The sequence below is a fragment of the Carcharhinus amblyrhynchos genome, chromosome 6 (assembly GCF_965287045.1).
Source record: "Carcharhinus amblyrhynchos chromosome 6, sCarAmb.v2.hapA, whole genome shotgun sequence".
NCBI classification, from domain to species: domain Eukaryota; kingdom Metazoa; phylum Chordata; class Chondrichthyes; order Carcharhiniformes; family Carcharhinidae; genus Carcharhinus; species Carcharhinus amblyrhynchos.
Window position 1 is genome coordinate 55,599,758 of NC_137329.1, and position 23,659 is coordinate 55,623,416.

Sequence of the window (23,659 nt, forward strand, 5' to 3'; positions counted from 1 at the left end):
CACGATGCCACCTCCTAAACACATTTTCCCTTCTCTCTCTCTGTCAGCATTATGCAAAGACCATTCCCTCCAGGATAATCTAATATACTCCTCCACTATACCCAATACCTCTCCCATCACCCATGGCACCTTCCCATGCACCTGTCCCTTTACCTCTTTATGCTTATCATCCAAGGTTCAAACCACTCATTGCAGGTTAAGCAGCATTTCACTTGCACCTTTTTTAATTTGGTCTATTGCATTTGCTGCTCCCAATGTAATCTCCTGTATATCGGAGAAACCAAATGTAGACTAGATGATCACTTTGCTGAGCACCTCTGGTCTTGATGCAATCAGGACCTTTCTGTTGCTTGCCATTTTAACACACGATCCTACTCCCATGCCCACATGTCTGTCCTTAGCCCACTGCAATGTTGCAGTGAAGCTCAACACAAACTGGAGGAACAGCATCTTATCTTCCGGCTTGGCACATTACAGCCTTCTGGCCTCAACATCAAATTCAACAACTTCAGATAATAAGCTGTACCCCACCTTGATCCCTTTGTTTTCATTTCATTTCATTTTTAACTGTACCTTTTACTTTCTATATTGTCTTTCTTTACTTTCTTTTCCCCCCATTTCATCCCCCTTTCCCTACCTTTTCTCCCCCTTTGCTTCTCCCTTTTCTCCATTTTATCTCTGTCTCCTGATTCCACCCCCTACACACACATACATCTTCATTTGTCACAGTTTACCCTCTGATTTCAGCTTCTCTGCCGTTTGGTCATTCATAACAACCCCTGTTATTCTGTCTATGGACTGCCATTAGCAGCCTTTCCCTTGTTTTTATGGCTATGACTCAACTTTCATTCCCTCACCCTGCAGTATAAATATCTCCCACTTTTTATGCCTTTTAGCTTTGACAAAGAGTCATTTGGACTCGATGTCAACTCTTTTCTCACTTTACAGATGTTGACAGACCTGAGATTTTCCAGCATTTTCTCTTATTTTGTCAAAGGATCCTTTTTGATTTCCAAGATATTAAGGCATTTTAAAGAAAGTAATCGAACGTGTTGGTTCTAGACAACAACCCTGAGTAAGTTGAGCTCATAATCAGTTATGTGGAATTGTTGCACCAAATTGGCAATCGGTCTTTTTACAAGTGTTGCTATGCTGCTGCCAATTAAGGACAAGTGTTACGGGGCCAAGAGGAAGGAATGGGACTAATTGCTCGGCTCTTTCAAAGAGTTGACACATAAGCATGGATCAAATGTCCTCTTGCTAAAAGAGTTTAATGTAAGGTCTTTTTTGTTCTTAACCTATACGGTCTTCTTTGTTTTGACTCTTGTTTCAGTCTTTTAGTACCTTTCCTGACGTTACTTCTGGTACTGTTGCTACTACAAAACTGATGTCTTTTGGAACAGCATTTCCATATATCCAGTTAAACTGAGCGTTGGCGTTGAATTTAGGATTGGTTTGGGTTTGCGATTCTGTTGTATTTAGTTATGGCTAAGATTTCTTGAATGGAGTATTTATTTCGGTGGCAGTAATTCTGTACTACATAGATTTTCTTGAACGAGGAAGTATCTTGCAGTTGCCAGTATAGCTTCACTTAATATCACACTTGTTGCAGCGCAAGGTGAGACCATTTGGCCTGTCCTGTTCACTGAGTGCCATCCCCTGTCTTCTCCCCAGAACCATGAACAGTCTTCCTTTTTAGGTAATAGTCTAATTGCCTACTGAACGACATGAATCTGACTCCACTATACCATTAGGTTGTGAATTCCAAACCTCAACCTGTTGCTGCATGGCAAAGCTTTTCCTCATGTTGTTTTTGCTACTTTTGTCCGCTCTCAGCCCACCCCTGCTCTCTCTCACCACTCACCAAGTTGAATTTTGGAGAAAGAAAAAGCAGCCGTAATATTCTCTAGCCAATCTCACAATTTGATTTTTTTTCTCTTTCTGACGTCAACGAACCTGACCTGCTTCGCGCGCCTCCCGGTCTCTTATTTTAAACTTTTCGATAAGGAAGATACTCATCTTTCAACCAGCTCTAAAGGTCTTGCCAGATAACTTTGGACAGTTTGCGAGCACTTCTCACTGATGGCTCGATATGGCAAGTAGTGCCATGCCATCTGGAGTGATAGAATAACTTATAGCATCTTAAAGGCATGTCTCCAGGCATATTACAGAGGAAGAAAGGAACTGGCATTAATTCTGTGAGATAATTAGGAGAGAGTCTGACCCAGGAAATGATTTTGAGATGGCTTTTAAAAGAGTACTTCAGAAGAATAAAGGAAGGTCCAAGCAATAGATCCAAGATGTTTGAAGATCCATCAGAGAAGCGAGAACTTGGCTACATGCTTTTGTGTTGTCCTTAAAATAAAAATGGTCGATGCTGACAAAAGGTTTTTAAAAAACTTTTTGCAACAACAAATAACATTTTACTGAGCATAAAATTTCAGTAAAAATATAAATTAAAACAAAGAATCATATGATCCTCGTTTGGATTGTTCTCCAGAGTAGCTCTCATTTCAATAAAAATTAACTTAAAAGACCCACAGTGAGCAAACTTTATGATAATTTGCATGGCTGTAGATCTATCCAGAGTTATACAGTATGTCATTTGCATCTGTATATTTATATTCAGTAGGCACTAACCAAGAATTATAAATTATGATTGCATTTCTCAGTTGAATTGAAAGCCTACCTCTGCACCTAATTAGTTTAGTTAGTTACAACTGACAAATTGTTCAAGAAATTTTTACAGTGAAGATTTATAGACCAATGCTAATTGCAGTTGGACAGTTTTTGCCTTTTTTCTGATGTGGTTTCCCCTGTTTGAAGCTCCACTGGTTTTTTAAATCAAACTTCCAATAATTCAGCTCCATCAACCCAAGTGGGACATATTCGGCACCATTGTTGAGGACAGCAAAACCCTGCATTGATGAAAGTGGTATAGCTTATATATAAATTAGACCAGTAGATTTCACATTGCAATAATCTGAAATAGATAATTAGATCTCTGATTTGGACATGTACATTTGGACATGTGCAACGCAATTACTGTTTCCCATTGCTGCTGCATTACTTTAATTTAAATCAAATAATTTAATCAAGAATGTAAGAAGAGAAGGGAGATCATGCCTTACAAGTTTGTTAGATTTCTTTGATGAAGTGACCAGGAAGATTGATGAGGAAAGGGCGGCAGTCGTAGTCTGTATGGACTTCACTAAGGCCTTTGATAAAGTGGTAGGCTGCTCTGGAAGGTTAGATCACATGGAATCCAGGGAGAGTTGAAAATTGAATATACAATTGGCTTGATGTAGGAAGCAGAGCATAATGGTGGAAGGAATACTTGTTGGACTGGAATCCTGTGACTAGTGATGTGCCTCAAGGATCAGTGCTGGGCCTGTTGCTATTTGTTCTCTACATCAACAATTTGTTTGAGATTGTAAAAGGCACAATCAGTAAGTTTGCAGAGGACATTAAAATAGGTGATATTGAAAACAGTGAGGAAGGTTATCAAAAATTGCAGCAAGATCTTGATCAGCTGGGGAAGTGGGCCGAGAAATGACGAATGGAGTTCAATACAGATAGTGTGAGGTTTTGCATTTTAGAAAGTCAAATCAAGGTATGATTTTCACGATGAATAGTAGGACCTTGGGGAGTAACGTGGAACAGAGGGACCTTAGAGTTCAGGTGCACATTCTCTAAAGGTGCCGTCACAGGTATATAGGGCATTGGAGAAGGCTTTTGGCATGCTGGCCTTCATCAGTCAGGACATTGAATATAGAAGTTGGGAAGTTATGTTGCAGTTGTACAGGACACTGGTGAGGCCGCACTGGAATATTATGTTCAATTTTAGTCACCTTGCCATAGGAAACATGTTATTAAACTGGCGAGAATGCAGAAGAGATTTACAAGGATGTTGCCAGGACTTAAGGGACTGAGTTTTCAGGACAGATTAGACAGGCTAGGATTTTTTACTTTCGAGCATAGGAAACTGGGGGTGATCTTATAGAGGTATGCAAAATCAAGAGAAGTAGGGATAGGGTGAATGCACTCAGCCTTTTTCCCAAGGTTGAAAATTGGGAAGTAGGGACAAAGAATTAATGAGAATCTGAGGAGCAACTTTTTTACACAGACGGTGCTACATATGTGGAAAGAGTTGCCGGAGGAAGTGTTTGAGACAGGGACATTGACAACAGTTAAAAGACATTTAGACAGATACATGGATAGGAAAGGTTTAGAGGGATATGGACTAAATGCAGGCAAATGGGGTTAGCTCAGATAGGCTTTTTGGTTGGCATGGACCAGTTTGGGCTGAAGGGCCTGTCTCCGTGCCATTGATTCTGTGAAGATGTACAATGTTGCCCTCTCATCAATTGATCAAAAACCAAATTTGGTTTCCAAAAATCAAATTTGAATCTCAGGTAGGAATCAACGTGGATTAATCATCTCTATCGTCTCATTTCTTTTTGATCCTGGTTATTGCCATGACAGAACCAATTGCGTTCTACCAAACTAAATCTTGCCACTTTGTCATTTGCTTCACTATGTTCCACAATGAATAGCTGACAAAAACACAATCAGCTGAAAACAGAAGTTAGCTGCCGAAGAAAATTTATGCCCAGAACATAATTATTCTATTATAATAAAGAGGATTTTAATTGTCCATTCCCAGTGATTTCTAGTAACACAACTGCCATGCAACACCTTTTTGTGCAACTATGGAGATGCAGCACTTGCCTTTTCACCAGCTCTATTCCCACTGTCCAGAGCCTCCAAAACTGCGTATGATGCTAAATTGATGAATGTAGTCAGAAGCATTGTACCAAAATGCAGCAAGATCTTATAAACCCACAAAATGGACATGTAATAGCAAATCAACTTCAATGTCAATAAATGCAAGGTTGTTCTTTTCAGAAGAAAGAATAAGGAAACCTATAGTTAAAAAATTAAGTGTTAAAATGACATACAGGAGCAGAGACATGGCACGGGATTCATTGAATTTAAAAGTATACAGACATGAAATTGTAAAGCAGAGAAGTCACATTGAACTTTGATTAGTCCACACTTGGAGCACTGTCAAGAGTTCTATGCTCCTTATTATAAAAATGAGAGAAGCATTGGAGAACTTGTGGGGGAGAAAAATGCTCAAATAGCTTTAAGTTCTGTAATCAAATTCAAAACAGATTCACAACCATACCTGTGCGTTCATCTGAAAAACAAATTTCAGTGGGGATTCCACATTTACCAAACACCAACCAAACAAAATAGTGTTCTTGATACTGCAGTAATATATTTTATGAAATCCAATCCCAGAACATGCAAGTTGTGTGGGGGATCCTTGTATAGCCAGAGACATAAATATGATCGAAGCAATCCAAAGATACAATTCTGGATGAACCAGTATAGGTGCACCTGACCTCTTGCTCATCCCTCATTCTTTTAGCTCCACCATTGGCACTCATGCCTCAAGTCCCATAACACTTCCATCTTGTAACCCTTGTTAAAACCTACCTCTTTGTCTAAGTTTTTTTTGCCACCCCTCCTGATACCTCCTCTTTTGCCTCAGTGTCTTTTTTCGTCTTTTTTTATTCATTTCCGGGATGTAGGCATCACTGGCTGAGCCAGCATTTATTGTTCATCCCTAATTGCCCTTGAGAAGGTGATAGGGAACTGCCTTCTTGAATGGCAGTGCATATCATGTAGGTACACCCATAATTCTGTTGGAGGGGGAGTTCCAGGAATTTGACCCAGAAACGGTGAAGGAATAGCAATATATTTCCAAGTCAGGATGGTGAGTGACTTTGAGGGGAGCTTGCATGTGGTTGTTTTCCCACACCTTTTCTCATGAAGTGGCGAGCATTTTTCTGCAATAAAGGCATTACATTCAGCCAAGTTGCTATAAATATGCATGCATTCTTCAACCTATTAAGTACTAATGACTATGCAACAGAGGCTAGTTTTGAGGCTCACCATGCCTAAAACTTCAGAGGAACTGAATTACACAGCTGAAATAGCACGATTACTGAAGCCCCTTGGGTTAATGTAAGTGTCTGCACCAGTGATAATTTAGCTCCACCACGCAGCTCCAAATGATTTTTTCCCATGCCGTGATTGCCACTCATTTGTCCAAAGTTGATCATAAAATAAATTTGGGAAAATAATGCACTAGGGATAATAAACCAGTTTGACTGTTAATTTTATGTTTCCATTCATTCTGATGAGGCAAATTCTGATGAGCTGTTGAGAGATCGGGGAAGAGAGGTATTTCAAGATGTTTGAATGTGATATGGTGCTATTTAAATGCACATCCAACATGTAGGCATAAAACAGAAGGTTTAAAAAATACTGGTGATTTTAAGTAATTTAGTGCAAGTGGCTTTTAGGATGTTAGACCTGCTCCTTATTATAATTGTGCGTGGGTGCTTCTGTCTGTCACACTCCCACATTATATTGCCAAATGTAATTTCAGAATACCTGATTTTATCGTGGCTGCCTTTCTTTCAACAGCAGAATAGCTACTGCTGTCTCACTCCTGCCCCATATTATTAACACCATTACTAACAGCAGTGTAGTATTGCAGGATAAGGTAACAAGCAGTCTCTTGGACTTGCATTTAGATCAGGTTTCGAACATCTTTAAATTTGTCTTTATCTCTCTTCCCCCAATATCCATGCTCTCTCTCAAACACAAACTCAGCATTACTTTGAAATGAGCTAATGTGAGGAGCACTCTTTTTGGCTGCCCCTTGACATTTAGGATGATTTGCTTAACTCCAGCATGGGCTCTGAGCTGGCTGGTGTGTCAAATGTATTATCTGCAGACTCTGCCATATGCAGAGCAGGTGGATCTTCAGGAGTCATTTGGAGGTTTGTGTGCTCTCTTGCCGATGCCTCAACTTAAACTCTGTGTGCTTTGGTGAAGCTTCTTGATGTGTTTGAAGCTTTCTCAAATTAACATTGTTAACTTCCGTCAGTCACAAGCCAGGGTCTCCCATGAGCCAGTGTGGATATTTGATTCCTTCAGGGATGCTTTGAGGGCATCTCTCGTATATTTCCACTGCCCTCCTGAGAATCTCCTGCCATGACCGAGTTGAAAGTGGTGCTGTTCCTTTGGGAGACTCGTATCAAGCACACAGCCAACATGTCCCATCCTGGAGAAGTGGTTGAGAGTGAGAAGAGCCTCAATGCTGGGCATATTGGCTTGAGAGATGATGCCCCAGTTGGATTATCTGTCCTGCCTCTGGATTTGCAGTATCATGTGAAGGTACTGCTTGTGGCATTTCTCTCGTTCCTTGAGGTGCAGTTGTAGCTTGTGCAATTCACTGAAGCATATAAGAACACAGAAAACGCTGTCTGATGAACTATGACTCTCGTCTTGGTTGATGATGCTGGTGTTTAAATAGCCTTTTCCTCAGTCAGCAGAAGATTGAGCTCGCATATTTAAGGCAAAGGTGAATTTTGATGCCTATGTCTGCCTTCGTCAGGGGCAGATTTCCAATTTACAGAAAATTATTCACATTTTCCTGGATTTCACTGTGGTTCCTAATTGGTAGGAGGTGTTGTTGTCATGTGGGTGCTGGTTGGAAGAGGATCCATTATGTGCCTATTGAGAGGAACTCAGAGATGATTTTCACTGTGTGGCAAATTCAAGAGGAAATCAAGGAACAGCATCAAACAGTTTACACAGAAGCCTTTGACTCTGTAAATCATGACGGTTCGTGGAGTACCTTCCTCAAATTTGGGTGTCCTCAGAAATTTGTCACCATCTTCTACCTATGCCATGATGGCACAAAAGACATGATTCTCAGTAACAAAATCAGCACAGATCATATCTCTGAAGACTGTGGCCAAACAAGGTCATGTCATTCCATCAACTCTCTTTGCCATATTCCTTACTGTGCTACTACACTTTACCCACAGTTGTGGAGAGAATCTACAGAGCAGATGGGGACTGTCCAAACTATGCTATCTTCAACCCAAATGCATTCCAGCCTCAGTCATTGAGCTTCAGTATACAAGTGACACTTGTGTATATATGCTTAAACTGAGCTCCAGGTGATTTTAGGCTCCTGCTCTGAAGCACATATGAAAAAGACCTTTTGCTAAACACCTGGAAAACTAAGGTGAATGATAAGTAGCTTTAATGTGTGCAACAGGTTATGACAGTCGGTAAAGAGGTAAGGGATTAAGGGATGGATTTTAACCACACTGGAAAAACTTTCTGCTTCACTTTAAGTACACCACCTGAATGCTCACCTAAACCACAGAAATAGCAGTCGAGGCCCTTGTATCATCTGAAGAATGGCACATGCGCCAATTTCCTCAACAACTGGAGTTCAACCAAGACAATGGGATATGCCTCAAGAGTGAGCTGACAGCTGTTAATCACATCATATCCAAGAATAAATGAATGAGGCAAGTTGTCTTGATTACAGTGTTAGAAAGTGAAGTTGCCAGGGTAAGTAACTAGGACAGAAAACCTGTTCCACTGAATCTTGCTGCAGTAAACTGAATGATAATTTAAAAGGAGAAATGTCAGCAACGTAACACGTCAGTAATGATGATCAGATTGCTGTGCTGTATTATGGAAGTCAAGTCGTTAAGAGAATAGTTAAATTCAGACTTTTAATACAAAAGAATTACTGAAGGGAATTGCTTTAGAACACCAGTGTACATGGATTATACTGTTGTACAGCTGTCCTGTGACAGTATTGTGAAACCACTGTCATTGCGGGTAGAAAACAAATACTCTAGCTTTGCTGTTAACAATAAATGCTTACTTTTCAATCTAATTTTCATGAATTTTGCTTTTAAAAATAAAACTGAGTTGTCCTAACAACATGCATTTTTGTAGCTGCAACCTTTAGAGTACTCTGCAACCTTTTGAGTACTCTGCAACCAGATTGTTTCCACACACACAAAAAAATGCAGCTTGTTTTGCGTATTTGCATTTCATTATCTATTGTTGTCACAACATTAGTCAGACCAAGCGAATAATTTATTTCACAAAAACAGTTATGCTGGAAAATCTCAGCAGGTCTGACAGCATCTGTGGAGAGAGAATAGAGCTAATGTTTAAAGTCTGGATGACTATCAGAGCAAATCATTTACTTCAGTGTATTGACAGAGAATCAGTTTATCAGTTTCATTCAATTATTACTGCTATGTGTTCTAATGATTTAATACTTTACACTGAATTCATGAGAACTTCTTGAGATGCAGCACCATTCTTTAAAACCAAACAAACTACAATTTTACATATTGCAGAAAAGGAGATTATTTTTTAGTCTGCCTCCCCTCCAAATTTTAAGTTTCCTTTATTATTTACCCTGTGCAAGTGTTAGGTCAGCTTTCTCTTAAGGATTATTGGCTTTTATTAGATCTATTGTGCTTTTTTGCTGCAATTATAACAATAAAAGTCAGACCAGGATCTCTCTTCTGTAAGGTGTCATTATATTTCATTGTAAATATAGTGCAGCCTTCTACCCGCTTCTAATGCCTGGTCAAACAAATTGATATTGATTTATAATTGTGACAGCTTTTTCAAGTACGTTGATTAATAAGTTGTAGAAATGAAGGTTGGTAATTAAACCTGAATGGAGGAACTCCTCTATCAGAGGTGCTAATGTGAAACGGCTCTAACTCTTCCTTCTTGAGTTTTTTCTATTCTTGTTGCTAATTTTGTTGGTATATCTAGAATTTGAGCGCTGCTGACATTGTAGGCAAAAATATTCTGATCTAAAGAATCTACTGGGCCATTAGTGAGAGAAAGAGAGCTAAATTTAACCTGTAAGACTCAGTCACATGAGCATTGAAGGACTCCACATACATGTCTCAATTTATTGAGCCTCATTTCGCAAGTGACCTGAGTCGATAGAAGATGCGATATCCTCGCAATCAAGTCTGCTTTTCCTGCTGATTTGGAGCAAGTCTGGATCAGTTGAGTGGAGCTTAAGGCAACATGTTATCTTGTCTTTTTGTCAGAATGTGTGTGTGATTTGTTTAGATCTGGGATCCCTTTGCGTTTTTTTGCGTGGTCATGCAAGCATGGTAGATTCAGAAAAAAACGACTTGTGCACATCTTGCGTGGAGACTTTTGGATTGCTACACAGCTTTAGAAGGTGGCATTGGCTATAAGAATAATGAGAGGAATGAGTATTTAGTGTACTCTCATAACAAAACTAAACCATCCTGTTCTTTTAGAATGCTACAAGAAGGAACTAAACAGCTATTTCCCAGCCCCTATTGCCACCACCCACCCATCCAGAGCTCCAGTATTGTCTAACTACCTGCAATATATTTGCAGTACATGAAGGAGTTGTAGGTATTGCAATCAAAAACAGAAAATGCTGGAAAATCTCAGCAGATTTGTTAAACAATATGACAGTCTGTCTCCTTATAAAGATCATCAAAAGCGTGTTTTCACGTAGTTCTCTTAACGTAATAAAACTTGCCAAAATGTTTAACTGGATTGTCATCCAACCAATTTCGGTATCCAGCTATATAAGGGGATATCAGGTTAGGTGATTACGAACTTGAGCAAAAAGATAGGTTTCAAGGAATGTCTTAAAAGGGGAGACCGATGAAGACTCAGATATGGACAGAGTAGTTTAGAGAAGAAACTTCAGAGCTTAAGGTCCAAGCAACTGAAGACGCAGCTGTTAATAGTGAATCAATGGAAAATGGTGATGGGGAAGACTTCCTGGAGTGTTTTAGGTTAGGAGGAGGTTTCAGGAAAGGTGAGGCCATGAAGGGATTTGAAAACAAGGACTAAAATTGTAAAATTGAGGCATTAATGGATTTGGAGCCCCTGTAGGTCAGCAAGCACATGGGTGAGTGATGAATGGAACTTTGTGCAATTTAGGACAACGTAGAAATGCATTCAATATGCAGCACCGAAGCAGTCCAACCACCTCAACTGTCCTGGCTATAAGGTTCCCGATTTCTCACTGCGGCTTTTCAGCACATCATTCTAGTCATTTTTTCTCATGTTCTTCTCCAATTTAAAAGCATCAAAGTATTTTGCCTCAAACATTTTCAATGGAAGCAAGCTTCTCATTCCCACCACACTGAATAAAGACATTTCTCCTTATTTTCCTATTGAATACACCTTGGAGTCAGGTGGCAGAGTTTGAAGGACTTCAAGTTTATGAAAGATGTAAGGTGATACTGTGACTAGAATATTGAAATAGCCTATACAAGCAAAATACTGCAGATGCTGGAAACTGAAATAAAATAGCCAAGTTCAGAGGTGCAAAGGTATGAATGAGGATTTCTTTAGCAAACGAGCTGAGGCAAGGATGGAATCAGTGATGTTCAAGACTCAAAATGAGAGTAAAATTAGATACAGAAAAATAGTAAAAGAAAAATTGTCAAGGGAGAGGAATTTTTTCAGGAATTTTCAAACCTTAAGGAAAAGGTTTCCATTGTTCCTTTCTGGACCCCCAGGATTGAGTGGCATTACAGAAATATGCACAGGGCCCTTGCATCATTAAGCGCCAATCTTAACATTCTGCATTGCGTTTAACTTATTTTAACATTGCAAATGCAGCAAAGCTTTTTGTTTTTATTCCAATTCAATCCAATCAAGTCCAATTCAGAGTCTCAACAAGTTGAGACATTCCCGATCCAAGCTGACAAGACAGGGCTCTCACCTCTTGTCTTGGGCTTGATCTAGATGATCCAAGCTGATTGGCATAGGCATAGCTCCTCCTCCAAGGCTTGATCTCATTTGCATCTTAGCCAAAAGGCCCAGATGCCGCTTTAAAAAATTGCTTCAGATGAAGCTGAAATGTAACCTAATGACTTCAACCAAGCGCAGCATGTCGATACTACACTTGATCTTAGCCAAAAGGCCAAGAAGCAATCTTGACACGCATGGAGAAGTTGATGTCGCTTTTCAGTTTTTGAAAGTTAATGGCAGAGTGACACGGATCATCCAAGGATTCACAAGTCGTTTCTTGTCACAAGTTGCTGGAATCCAGCAGGAATCAATGCACAATTGATTTGGATTTAAATCTCTGGCTGTTGACAACCCAGGGATGAAACCAGCATTGCTGCTACTGTCCTGGCTGAGGTCAATGATCTTACAATCCAGTACCCATTGGCAGTGATGGCAGCTGAACCATCTGAACAGCTCACTGTAGATGTATATAATTGGCCTAAAACAAGAGTTGTGACATTAAGCAAGGATGTCTCAGATATTGTTGTTAGTACTGCCTTGGGTTGATTGAGTTAACACCTTGCTGCAGGGCTGAAAATGAGGGTCTATTTTAGTATGTGGAAATATTTTGATGCAAGTTGGTGAAAAGAACTTAATCTTCAGGTAAAAGTGTGCAATGGTCCTACATTTAAACAGCCTGAATTACATGGGTTTGAATTACAGCCTTTCAACACTATCACCCTCAAGAACAACATTGTGTATTTATATAGTGCCTTAACCAAATGAAAAATATGAGTTTTAACAAAGGGTCATCTGGATTCAAAACATTAGCTATTTTCTCTCCTTAAGATGCTGCCAGACCTGCTGAGATTTTACAGCATTTCCTCTTTTGGTGGAAAAATATCTTAATGCCCTTTACAAGCAAAATGGCTAGCCAGCCAAATGGTGGGAGGTTATGTGATCAAAAGCTTGGCTGAATAGGTGAGTTTGCAAGATTTAAAGGAGGAAAGGGAGGTAGAGAGGTGCTGAATTATAGGAAGAGAATGCAAAAAAGTTCTGAGTCAGAGGAAGGAGAGTTGAGGGGGTGGGTACTGCCTTCCTTAAGGAAGTCATGGCGATACGGTGAGGTGCAACATAGAGCAGTTTAAAGATCAGGGCAAGGATTTTAGATTTTGCTGCTCAGAAACAATGAGCCCAAAAAATGGGTGAGCAGGACTTGGTGCAGGTTAGGATTTCAGCAGAGTTTTATACACAGTAAGACACTGGAGCCTGGGGGTTGTCAAAGAAAATTGTGAAGTAATAACATGTGGAGATGATGTAGGCATATTTGAGCATTTCTGCTGTGAACAGGTGTCATTGTTATGAATGCAAGTATGCAGCATTTATAAAGCAGGATTGTGAATACTCTTGGTTGGACAGGGTGCTGTGCTAACAAATAATTTCATTCAACCTGGAAGAGTAACTGAGGAATGGATAGAAGGAAGCAGAGTTGTTGGTAAAAACAACTTTGACCTTCCCTATGCTTAGCTGTAGGAAGTTAGATTCACTCAAAAGTGGAAGCCTGGAAATCATTCCATCTATATGCAAATAATGGAAGCATTAAGACAGCCATTGGAGCGGAGAGCTGAGTATCATCATTATATGCACACAAGCTGACCCCATGTCAATGGATTATACCATAAGTCAATCAAGTAGATAGCTTGTTGCTGGTGAATGATGATGTGATAAATCACTTCCTTCCTGCAGTTTTGCAAGATATATTAATGTTTTGCAGCTTTTTCTTTAAGCCAGACAATACTTGGATGTTTTAAAAAAGACTTAGAGCCTTACACATCCCTAAGTGCCTCACAGCCATAAAGTGCTTTTGAAATGTAATTACTATTGCAATACAAGGAACACAACAGCCAATTTGTGTAAAGCAAGCTTTCATAAATAACAGTGTGACAATAACTAGATAATCTGTTTTAGTGATGTTGATTGAAAGGAAAATGTTGACTAGGACACCAAATAACTTCTCCGCATTTTTAGCGGCAGGGCCTCAGCTTAACATCTCATCCAAACGACAGCACGTCTGACCCATTTAAACATGTTAAAGGATTTTATATGGCAATCTTTCTTCATTTATAGAATAATGTGATTGTGGCAATCCTTAAACAGAATTGTAAGAGAAGAAGGATTTATGAATTCAGCCCAGGAACTATGAACTTTGTTTTAAATGAGCAACTATTTAGTCAAAGTAGTTAATTTCTGGAACAGGCTGCCACCTAGTGCAATGAACAAAGATTCCAGATGAAGATTTCCAAAATGTGACAAATTTCTTATCAACATGAAATGATATATGCATCAAATTCAGAAATAAAGAAGACCAATGTGGCCTGACAGTTCTGTGTTTTGGTGAGCAAAGTTTGTGTGTGTAATCTTATGTGTATTTCAAAAGTGACCCCGTGGTCTTCAAAAGTAGTTTGTTCTTTTTCTAGTCATTATTCAACATTGGATCTGAGTTCAGGTAACATTACCTTGCACTTACAGTACCTTTAGTATGCAAAACATATCGCAGTCAGAGTATTGGGAGAAATTAATAACACTTTATTTCATCTCCAGTAAGAGAGTAATAATCTTCATGCTATCTTTCTATCTACATCTCTCAATGATGAGAGTCATATATCATGGTGGATGGCAACTGCTATGTGGAGATTGCATTCCCCTTTGGCGCACAAGATTATGGCAGTCCGGTGGAGTATGAAGAGAGTGCTGCATTGTTCAGTATGCTGTCTGAAGCCCGTTTCTGGTGGCATGGATAGATGATCAAGATTACCATTCGATTCATCGAGGAACAGGGATTTTTTTCTGGAATTTTGGCTAAAAGTCATCTTTTGACCAATACAGAATTAATTTCGTAGCTGTCCATGAAAAAGATTTGTACCTACAAAATCACATTTTATTACAAATTCTAAATTAAGCGATTACAGTTTGCTTGGAAAACTATGTCATAGTGCCCTAAAAATGCAAACCAAAATGAAAACTTTTTAAAAATGGTCAGGCTAAGGCAAGTAAAATTCCTTACAGATACCAATTTGAGATGAAATCCACATTGATCAATCATGTAATTTCCATATTTTCTCTATTGAATGGTAGAAACCTTTTATCTATTCTATTGTACCATGATACATAGTGTCCTTTGATTACAAAGGACATTATGTTGATGTTAAGAATTTGTTGACCATGCAAGGCTTTATGTTGTGGCGTCATTTTCATTTGCTTCTGCACTATTGGGTATCATTTGCGCACATACTTAGTTTCATATGGTGTAGACTTCTGTTGCTTTCATCCCAGATTCTGGTCCTTAGCCTAGTAGCTTGCAGAGTTGTGACCCATCATTGCTAAAGGTTTTTTGTGGAATTGAGTATGGAAATGACTAACAAAACTGGGAAAAGTTTCAGATGCCTGTTAGTGTTTAAGTGTTTTACTTCCTTTTATTTAAAATTCTTCAAAATGGAAGATAAGTTGAGAAAAGTGAGCTTGTCAAGCAAAGTGGCTGGGGAAGAAAGGAAGTTTTTCAAAAAGTCAGCCTCATCTGTAGGGAGCACATCTAGCATGTGCCAGATGCAGACCAGGAAAAGGTGAACTTGCCTGTGCCAACAATAATGGAGACTGAGTTTGGCAATGCTGGCAACAGGCTGTCAGAAAACAAGTTCACTTGTGTGAACAATGAGGGGAAAACTGCATTTCCTGATTAGCTAGCACCTGGTTGACTTGAGAATTCTTGCTCAAATCCCCACAGCTTTGAAAAATAAAGACAGCACTTGAAGTGAAGCCCCAAAATGCATATCTAAAAACAAAAATGAGACAAAATTCAGGCCATGTCTCCAAATGCAGAATGTAGCTTTTAATTCATAAACAGTTGCTTTTATTGTCATGCTTAATTAAACTCTCCTTTAATATTTTCTTGCAGCTCATCACAAATCATAAGCTTCAAATAACTGCAACTCCAAAAAGGATTCTTGAATCTGAATGATGCAGAATATATTGTACCATTGGAATGAGTATAATAGACACAATGAATTGTCTGTGAACAATTTACACAGGAGTTGTTCAATGTGTGTATCATTTTTCATATTTTTAACTGTTCACCCTTTTTGACCCAGACTATAGCTGAGGAGCATTTGGCAACTGATATCAGGTCTACACCTGAACCACACTGGGGCCAACATTCTTGTGGGTATGTTTGTCAGCGCTATTGAAAGGAGTTTAAACTAGTCTGGCAGGGGGATGGGGGCACAGAATATTGGTAAAATAGAGACACATTGTGCTAAAGTAAAGGAAGCAAGTCAGAGTGGGTTCATCTATGTTGGGTGTCAAGAGAATAAGGCAATGCTGGATGGTCTTTCCTTTAATGCTACGAATGTAGTACGTAAGACTGATGAGTTAAAGCTGTGGATTGACACATGAAAGTGTGATATTATGGCCATCACAGAAACATGGGTGCGGGAAGGGCAGGACTGGCAACGCAACATTCCAGGGTATAGGATCTTTAGGCAACACAGAAGAGGGTGTAAAAAGGGAGCTGGTGAAGCATTATTAATTAACGAGTCAATTACTGCAATAAGGAGAGATGGTATCTTGGAAAGGTCTTCAAGCGAGGCTTTGTGAGTAAAATTAGGAATGTAAAAGGAGCATTACTGGGAGTGTAGTATAGGCCCCCAAATAGTCAGTGGGAAATAGAGAAACAAATAAATCAGACAATTCATAGAAGTATATAAGAGTAATAATCATGTAATTATAGTTTCAATTTTCCCAATATAAATTGGAATAGTCACAGTGTTAAGGATTTAGAGGGGGTGGATTTCTTGAAATGTATCTAGGGAAGTTTTTTGTGCCAGTATGTAAAAGGCCCAATAAAGGATGATGCGATGCTGGACCTGGTTCTGTGGAGAGAAGTGGACAAATGTTTGATATGATGATGAGGGAGCATTTTAGCGACCACAGCATGGTATGGTTCAAATTTGTTATTGACAAGGAGAAAGATAGACTGCAAAAGATGGCTTTGGATTAGGAAAGGCAGATTTTATTAAAGTAAGGCAGGATATGGCCAAAGTTGACAGGGAGCAGCTACTTGCAGGTAAGTCTACAGTGGAGCAGTTGGAGCCATTCAAAAAGGAGCTGTGGAGATTATAGGTTCAAAATGTATCCTTTACGGCAAAATGTAGAAGCAATATGTTCAGGGAACCCTGGATGCCTACAACAATTCAAGACTGGATGAGGAAGAAGAGAAAGGCTTTTAACATGTAGAAAGGGAGCAATTCAGCTGTGGCCCTACAGGAGTATGGGAAGTGCAAGAGGGAACTTGAGCAATTAGAAGAGCAAGAGAGGGCACGATAATAGATTAGTGAAGGATCTTACATTAGAGGGAAGAGGTTAACCAAGGAAAAAGTAGGGCCTGTCAGAGACCCGGGAGCAATCTGTGAATCAAGCCACAGGCCGTTGGAAGGGTGTTAAATGAATACTTCTCTTTGGTCTTCACTCATAAGAACATAAGAAATAGGAGCAGGAGTAGGCCATCTAGCCCCTCGAGCCTGCCCCGCCATTCAATAAGATCATGGCTGATCTGTTGTGGCTCAGTTCCACATTCCCGCCCTCTCCCCATAACCCTTAATCCCCTCGCTTATCAAAAACCCATCAACCCGTGTCTTAAAAATATTTAGCGAGGCAGCCTCCACCACTTCAACGGGCAGAGAATTCCAGAGATTCACCACCCTTTGAGTGAAGAAGTTCCTCCTCACCTCCGTTCTAAACCGCCCCCCCTTTATCTTGAGGCTGTGCCCCCTAGTCCTACTGTCCTTTCTGAGCGGGAAGAGTCTCTCCACCTCTATCCTATCCATCTCATCCATCATCTTACACATCTCAATAAGATCTCCCCTCATTCTTCTAAACTCAAACGAGTACAAGCCTAGTTTATTCAGCCTCTCCTCATAGCTCAACCCCCTCAACTCCGGTATCAGCCTAGTAAACCTCCTCTTCACTCCCTCCAAGGTCAAAATATCCTTGCGTAAGTGCGGCGACCAAAACTGCACACAGTACTCCAGCTGCGGCCTCACCAATGCCCTATACAGCTGCAGCAAGACCTCCCTACTTTTATATTCAATCCCCCTCGCTATGAAGGCCAGCATCCCATTCGCCTTCCTGACCACCTGCTGCACCTGCAGGCTGGGTTTTTGCGACTCATGCACAAGGACCCTGAGGTCCCTGTGCACCGTTGCCTGCTGCAGTTTTTCGCCACATAAGTAATAGTCCTTCCCACCATTATTCCTACCAAAGTGGACCACCTCGCACTTGCCAACATTAAATTCCATTTGCCAGTTCCTGACCCATTCGCCCAGCCTATCTAGATCCTTCTGCAGATTCTCCACACCCTCCGTGCAATTTGCCGTTCCACCAATCTTGGTGTCATCAGCAAATTTGGACACGATACACTTGGTTCCCTCCTCCAGATCATCGATATAAATGGTAAATAGCTGAGGCCCCAGCACCGACCCCTGGGGCACTCCACTAGTCACCAACCGCCAATCCGAATAGCACCTATTAACCCCCACTCTCTGTCTCCTATTTGACAACCAATCCTCTATCCACGCTAACACCCTACCCCCAACTCCATGCCCCCTTACCTTCTGCAATAACCTCTTGTGAGGTACCTTGTCAAACGCCTTCTAAAAATCAAGAAAGACCACATCCACCGGCTCTCTATCCACCGCCCTAGACACATCCTCATAGAACTCCAATAAATTTGTCAGACACGACTTCCCCTTAACGAAACCGTGCTGCGTCTGCTCTACCAAGCAATTCCCCTCAAGATGCCTCGCTATTTCCTCCTTGATGACGGATTCTAACATATTACCTACAACAGGCGTTAAACTAACCGGCCTATAATTCCCCGCCTTTTGCCTCCCACCCTTCTTAAACAAAGGCGTAACATTAGCCGTTTTCCAATCTTCCGGCACTTCCCTGGAATCTAGCAACGTCTGGAAAATAACCACCAAGGCATCCACTATCACCGCCGCCATTTCTTTCAGAGCCCTTGGATGCATTCCATCCGGTCCTGGGGACTTGTCCACAATCAATCCCTCCACTCTGTCGAGCACCGCCTCTCTAGTAACAATAATGTCATTCAGGCCCTCCAGTCCTACCACCTTTCCATCGCTAACACCCGGCAAATTATTCACGTCCTCCTCTGTGAAGACCGAAACAAAAAAGTTATTCAAGACCTCAGCCATTTCCCCATCCCCTCCCACTAAGTCCCCCCTCTCATCCTCTAAGGGTCCAACGTTCACCCTAGCCAGCTTCTTCCTTTTTATATATTTATAAAAACCCTTGCTATCCTTTTTTATATTAAGCGCTAGCCCAGCTTCATAGTTTCTCCTACCCTTCTTTATGAACTTCTTTGTCAATCTTTGTTGACATTTAAACCTCTCCCAATCCTCTTCTCGCCCACTACTCTTAGCTACTCTAAACGCCTCTGCTTTTAATTTAACACTTTCCTTCACCTCCTTCGTTATCCACGGCTTATTACCTCTCCTCCTACGGTCCTTTTTAACCATCAGAATAAATTTCTGCTGAGCACCAAGAAAGATCTCCTTAAAGATCCTCCACTGCTCCTCAGCAGACCTACCTTCCAACTCGGGACAAGGAAGACATAGATACAGAAAAGGTACTGAAGGGAACTTGCACAGTTTGACATAAGAAATGGGGAGATACTAGAGGCTCTGACAGGCTTAAAAATGGACAAATCCCCAAACTCAGATGAGAGATGAGGCGGGAAATTGCAGGGGCTCTGCCACAAATGTTTAATTTCTCTCTGACCACAGGGGCCTGGAGGGCAGCTAATGTGGTTCTAATTTCAAGAAGGATAGTAGAGATGAGCAAGGAAATTACAGACTAGTGAGTTTCATGTCAGTTGTAGGAAGCTATTGGAGGAAATTCTGAAGAAAAGAATTGATTCCTCTTGGAAAGGCATGGGTTAATTGGGGATAGTCAGCATGGTTTTGTCAGAGGGAGGTCATGCCTAACAAGTTTGTTAGAATTTTTCAAAAATGTGATCAAGCATGTGGACAGAGGTATATAAGAGTAATAAGAGTAAATGTGTGACATAGACAGAGTATAAGAGCAAGGCGATAATGCTGGAGTTGTATAGAGCATTGGTTAGGCCACAGCTGGAGTACGTGTGCAGTTCTGGTCACCTCACAATAGGGAGGGTATAATAGCATTAGTGTGTGGGTATAGTGAAGGTTCTCCAGGATGTAGCCTTGGATGGAACATCTGAGCTAGAAGAAGAGACTCAATGGACATCTAGTTTTCTTTACAGAAGGCTGAGGGGGGACAAGATTATATGATTATAAAGGGTATGGACAGGGCGAGTAGGGAGCAGCTATTCTCCTTAGTTGAGGGTTCAGTCATGAAGGAACATAGTTTTAAGTTAAGGGGTAGAAGATTCAGAGGGGGTTTGAGAAAAAAAATCATTGAGCATGGTGGAAATTTGGAATGCACTGTCTGGGAAAGTGGCAGAGGCCAGAAACTTTACAGCCTTTAAAAAAATATTTTGATGAGCACTTGAAATATCAGAACATTCAAAGATGTGGGACAAGTTCAGGGAAATAGGATTGGCATGCCGCTAATGGTAGTTATTGCTCATGCAGACTTGATGGGACAGAGGGCCTTTTCTGTGCTGTATGACTCAATGACTCTATCAGAGTAGCCAAAGGAGTTTTTCTGTGCTGGGTAATACTTCCAGGCTGACAGATATATAGCTTTGGTTGGATTTGTCAGTGCTGTCGGTGAATGCAAGGTGAGTAAGACCGATGTGTAATTCAACTTGGGATAAATTTATCCTCCTTATAAGAAAATGTCTACACCTCCTTGTGCCCTTGGAAGAAAAACCCACAATGCCATGCATCTCATACAGCAACTCGACATGCTTCTGGGTCGCATTGAAGTTTATTTTCTAAAAGTATGTTTTTCCACCACATGTTTTATTATGCCTGTTAATTATAAATCAGGCATAGAAAGCAATGAAGATAAAGATCTCATGACATGAGTTTGGTCTACACTTTGCAGCGTAATGTCAAGAGTAGAAAATCTCAACAATCCTGGTGTCTGTAATATACGTTTATATATGATTGTGCACCTACAATATACAGATATAATTTGCTCCGTCCCTAAGCCTATTTGGATTAATGCCAAAATTGGCCACAGTTTGCGTCACTCAGCACTAATGAATAATAATCCAGTAAATGGGCTCATTTGGAGATGATTGTGCACTCACCATGCCAGTTTTTATTGATTTTTGGAACTGATCTGCTGGAACATCCAGTGCAACTGGGGCAACTGCACTAGTTTTTCCACTGCCATTGATATCAAGACTCAGTGCAGCTGAGGCATTTGAATCATCGAATTTCTACAGTGCAGGAGGCGGCCATTTGGCCCATCAAGTATGCACTGACTCTCTGATAGACCAAATCACCCAGGTCCTCTCCCTTGCCCTATTTCTGTAACCCCTACACATTTATCATGGCTAATCCATCTAACCTACACATCTCTAGACATAAGGGACAATTTAGCATGGCTAATCCACTTAACCTGCGCATTTTTGGACTGTAAGAGGAAACAGGATCATCCAGAGGAAATCCATGCAGACACAGAACGTGCAGACTGCACACAGTCACCCAAGACCAGAATTGAACCCTGGTCCCTGGCGTTATGAGGCAGTAGTGCTAACCACTGTGCCACCGCTCTGTTATTAACAGCGACTTCCACAAAACAAACACAGTGCTATTGTTGACAACAACTTCCACAAAACAAACACGCCAGGCCAGGTTGCTTCACTAAGTATGGCCTAAAGAGCTATGGAAAACGGCAGGAATGTTATGTCCTGATTGAACGTATCAATGGTCGTTTCTCACAGGTTATCAATGGTTAGGCCACATTTGGAATACCGTGTCCTATTCTGGTCACCACACTATCAGAAGGATGTGGAGGCTTTGCAGGGAATACACAAAAAGTTTACCACAATGTTGTCTGGTATGGAGGGTAGTAGCTCCATGACTCGCCAACTTTAAGGGCATTCAAATGGTCATTGGATAGGCATATGGATAATATTGGAAAAGTTTAGCTTAGAGGGTCATTAGATTGGTTCCACTGGTCGGCGCAACATCGCAGGCCGAAGGGCCTGTACTGCGTTGTTATGTTCTAGCTACGAGGAGAGATTGAATCAACTGGGATTGTTCTTTCTGAAAAGATGGAGGCTGATGGGTGACCTGTTAGAAGTTAATAAAATTGAGGGTCATATATAAGGTGAACAGTTGAAAGCTTTTTCACAGGGCAGAAATGACAATTACAAGGTGGTACAAGTTCAAGATAAGGGGTAAAAGGTTCAGTACAGATGTGCAGGGGAAGTATTATGTGCAGGGTCAGGGGGGCACCTAGAATGCACTGCCAAGTGAGGTGGTTGATGCAGACACACTAGTGATAATTAAGACACATCTAGATGGACACATGAACAGGCACGGAATAGAATGATACAGGTGGTTGGTCTGTATATGACAAGAGCAGGTTTGGTGGGCCGAACAGCCTGTTCCTGTGGTGTACTGTTCTTTGTTCTATCAAAGCCCGTCAGACTGGCTTCTTTGCAATCAGCATGTAAAAGTACAATAATTCCCTCAATACTTTAATCCTTATAAATTACAAAATGCCCTATTACGATCAGTTGAGAAGTGGGAAGAAATGAACAAGTCCTGATCGTAAATGCAGGCTTGGGAAAAACAAATAAACCATTGTTTCCTTTTTTAATGTTGCCAATCCTTACCATCTTGTGCGTGCAGAAGACATGTAGTTCTGGTCACCACACTACTAGTAAGACATGGAGGCTTTGGAGAGAGTGCAAAGAAGGTTCACCAGGATGTTGCCTGGTCGCCAAGAGGTTGAATAAACTCGGACTGTTTTCACTGAAAGACGGAGGCTGAGGGGAGACCTGACAGAGGTCTACAAAATTATGTGAGGCATATACAGGTTGGAGAATCAGAGGCCTTTTTCAGGAGTGGAAGTGTCAATTACAAGGGGGCACAGGATCAAGGTGAGAGGGGGAAAGTTTAAGGGAGATGTGTGGGGGAAATTTTTCACACAGAGTTGTAGGTGCCTAGAATGCTCTGCTAGAGGAGGTGGTGAAAGCAGGCACATTAGCAACGTGAAAGAAGCATCTAGATGGATACATGAATAGGGAGAGAATAGAGGGAAATGGATTGAGAAGGCCAGAAGGTTTTTTCTTTAGTTAAGGCATCATGATTGGCACAGGCTTGGAGGACCGAAGTTTGCAGTCTGCTGCAGGTGAAGAAGCATAGAACCTTCAAGTGCAGAAGTGAAGCATTGGATCATTAGGTTAATGCCCCCTATCAATATACTTCATCTCCTATCAATATATTCTCCTATTTCTTTCTCCCTCATTTATTTAGCTTTCCCTTAAATGCTTCTATGCTGTTCGCCTGAAGTATTCATAGCAGTAAGTTTCACATTCTGGTCAGTCCTTGGGGAAAGGTTTTTCTTGAATTTCTCCTTTGTCTCTCTAACAAGTGGAACATGTTCATAATTTTAAAGACCTCTGTCATTTCACCTCTTGACTATTTTTTTGGGGAAAACAACCCCAGCTTAGAACCAAAGACTAATGGTAGAAATATGAAATAAAAAACTGCTAGAAATTAACGCCCATGGGTCATTATCTGAAAGAGAAAGATGACTTGAAGGTTTTATCCCAACATGTTTATTGTTCTCTCATTCAAACGCTGATCTATCTACCTGCTTGTATAATTCCATTATCATTTGGAAAGGCATAATGTTCCATATCCATGTCATCACTGCTTCATGCTTGCAGGCTTTCTTTCTAATGTTCTGCAAAATATATCCAGAAAATAGATGCCTTTGTAATTGCTCTTAGAAATGCACATCACTATTGATGCTGAGGTAA

General features: G+C 40.7%; 1 protein-coding gene and 1 non-coding gene across 5 annotated transcripts in view; one reads left to right on the plus strand and one right to left on the minus strand.

Annotated features, from left to right (window-relative positions):
- LOC145343936 (activating molecule in BECN1-regulated autophagy protein 1-like) overlaps positions 1-23,659 on the plus strand; it is a 400,132-nt gene that overhangs the window by 295,175 nt on the left and 81,298 nt on the right. The window lies entirely within an intron of this gene.
- LOC145344669 (U2 spliceosomal RNA) lies at positions 11,669-11,860 on the minus strand. The gene has a single exon (XR_013886954.1). It is a non-coding gene; the product is annotated as a U2 spliceosomal RNA (small nuclear RNA).